This window comes from Nannospalax galili, unplaced genomic scaffold (assembly GCF_000622305.1).
Source record: "Nannospalax galili isolate Female #2095 unplaced genomic scaffold, S.galili_v1.0 scaffold215, whole genome shotgun sequence".
NCBI classification, from domain to species: domain Eukaryota; kingdom Metazoa; phylum Chordata; class Mammalia; order Rodentia; family Spalacidae; genus Nannospalax; species Nannospalax galili.
The window spans coordinates 6,143,002-6,145,919 of NW_008338533.1; the positions used below are offsets into that span (position 1 = coordinate 6,143,002).

The 2,918-nt window shown below is 41.1% G+C and overlaps 1 non-coding gene across 1 annotated transcript; it reads right to left on the reverse strand.

The window, feature by feature from the left end:
- Positions 1 to 1,812: 1,812 nt before the first annotated feature.
- Positions 1,813 to 1,913, reverse strand: LOC115070386. Its single transcript, XR_003849553.1, has one exon. It is a non-coding gene; the product is annotated as a small nucleolar RNA U13 (small nucleolar RNA).
- Positions 1,914 to 2,918: the final 1,005 nt, after the last annotated feature.

Here is a 2,918-nt window from a genome sequence, read left to right on the forward strand (position 1 = left end):
TTTTGGCTATAGGACTAATCTATGGCCATGTCTGTGAGGCATTTTCTTAATTGCTATTTAATGTGGGAGGGCCCATCCCACTATGGGTTGTGCCACCAACCAAGTAGGTGGTCCTGGGTTGTGCAAGAAAGTAGGCCAAGGGAGAAAGCCAGTAAGCAGCGTTCCTCCGTGGTCTGTGCTTCAGTTCCTGCCTCCAGGTTCCTCCTTGAGCTCCTGCCCTGGTTTCCCTCCATGAAGGTAAGTCAAACAAACCCTTTCCTCCCCATGCTGGTTATAGTCAGAGTGTTTGATCATAACAATAGAGAAATAACTAGAAGTGTGTGTGTGTGTGTGTGTGTGTGTGTGTGTGTGTGTGTTCATACACATCTGTGGAAGGAAGCTTGGGTGTGTGTAATAATCTGAGAGTCCAAGTGTAGAAAGAACATTACAGCTTGACAAAACCATATGACTGTTTATAAAAACCAGTTACTACAATTAACCCTCCTGATCTGTTTATAAACCCCAAATTGTCTAAACATACACAGTTGTTCTCATTAATTTTTGATAAGCACCAAGACTTGCAAATATTTTTCTCCCGAGCATATGTTCTCCGCATTTGGCTTCACCGGCAGGCATAAGCTCTGACATATGACGCACCATCTTGTACCAAACTCAGACAACTCCTATCTGAGACAATGCTCTGTCTGCACGTGGACTGACTGGCAGCCTGGCTTATTTATAGGAGTGCTCTTCAAATAAGGCAGCGGCGACGCCCACACACAGAATCTGGGAGGCTTCTAATTTCATGATGTGTAGCACCCTCTGCGTTCTTTCTTTACACTTTAAATTTTGGGGGGTCTTTCTAGAATTTCCTATGTGAGTATTGTATTCACATAATTTCTGCCACACCCTCTTACCTTCCAAATCCCCATTTCCTCTCAGCTTTCTGACATCTTCTTTAATGATTGTTGCACATGAATGTGTGTGTGTGTGTGTGTGTGTGTGTGTATGTGTCTCTGTGTGTGTGTGTGTGTGTATCCACTTAGCGAGGTCTCCATTTAGTGGTGCTAATATGTATACATGTCCATTCTTAAAACCATAATAGAAAATGGGGTGCTAAATGACTGTAGTATAATTTGGGTTTGTGAAATTGCCTTTGCCCTTACAAAATCTATTTGCCTACCTTTACCCTTGTAGCATCTGTTCCAGTTTTTTCTGCATTTCTGTGACAAACACCATAACCAAAACCAACCCGAGGATGAAAGGGTTCATTTCATCTCACAAGTCCCAGGCGGCAGTCTCTCACCGACGGAAGTCACAGCAGTAACAGACTGAGAATCTCGCGACGGGAATCTGTAGGTGGTGAGCTCTGTTCACTTTACTAGGTTCCTGTTTGATTGGCTTGTTTTCTTGTTATTTAGTTTTTTGAGTTCTTTGTGTATTCTAGATACTAATACTTCTTTTTGATGGACAAGTGGCAAGCATTTTCTTCCGTCCCTTAGGCCGTCTCTCTACCTGATTCACTCTTTCTTTTGCTGTACAGAAGCCTTCTAATTTTACAGTGTCCCATTTGCCAATCTTTAGTCTTAGTTTCTGAGCAACTAGAGTCATATTCAGAAATGGCTGATGCCTTTATCTTGAAGTATTTTCTCTGCTTTTTACTCCAATAGTTTCAGAGTTTCCGGTCTTAGGCTAAGGTCCATGGTCTTCTAAAGTTGGGTTTTGAACAGGATAAGAGATAAGGATCTAGTTTCATTTATCCACACGGATATCCAGTTTTCCCAGCGCCATTTGTTAGAGACTGACATTTTTTGCTCACGTGTATTATTTTCACTTCTGATGGGTGATACGTGGATGCATAACAAGGTTTGAGGTCAGTACATGCATGCAACAGCATGAAGACCCAATCATCATGCTTGTGAACCAAAAAAGATCACTCGTGTATATTTGACATTTTGTCAAGGATCATGTGACTGTAGCTCCAGGCTTCACATCTGGATCTCCAGTTCTGCTCCACTGAGCCACAGACTTGCTTTTCTGCCAAAGAAAAAGACATACCAATCTTAAAAGTATCATCATATCTGATTTTAAGCTATACTTTTACTATTTCATTATTTTTTCTCTCAGGATTACCTCAGCTCTCTGAAGTCTTTTGTGCTTAAAAATGAATTTTAAGATCGATCTGTCTGTTTCTTTGAAGCATGTCACTGGGGTGTTGATGAGGATTGCATTGAACCTGTGGATTGCTCTTGGTAGGACAGCTGTTTGCATGACATAGAATCTTCCAAGCCATGAGCAGGATAGTCTTTCCGTCTTCTAGTGTTTTTTTCAACTTCTTTCTTGAGTGTTGCAAAGTTTTCATTGCAAAAACATTTCCTTTCCTTGGTTGGATTTATTCCCTGGTGATTCTTTTAAAGCAGTTACAAATGGGATTGTTTCCCTAATTACCTCCTCAGCATGCTTGTTATATGTGGAAAGCTGCTGATTTTGGCATGTAAATTTTTTATCCTGTCCCTTTGCTGAAAGAGCCCATCACTTCTAACAGCTTTAGGATGGATTCTCTAGGGTCTAGGGTCCACAGAATGATGTCTTCTGCAAATGAGACCCCTTGACCTATTTTCCTGTTTGGTCTCTCTAGCTAGCTTCTCTTATTTGGCTGAGCTAGTGAAGAATTCTAGCTCTGAAGAAATGACTCATTCTGTCGTGAAGCCGTGTATCCTCTCTCCCCTGCGCTGGTCATCAGTACCGGATAAAGGAACACTGATATTCTCGAGTGTGCAACCAATGGACACATTTGCCATGCTACAGTGAGATCACCTTTAGAATGATGACAAAAATAGAAAAATAGAAAAGGGGAACAGTTTAAAAAAAACAAAACCTTTTATTCTTTAATTGTTGCTTTTACAGTAATATCATGCTGCAAACCAGGAGCATTTTGT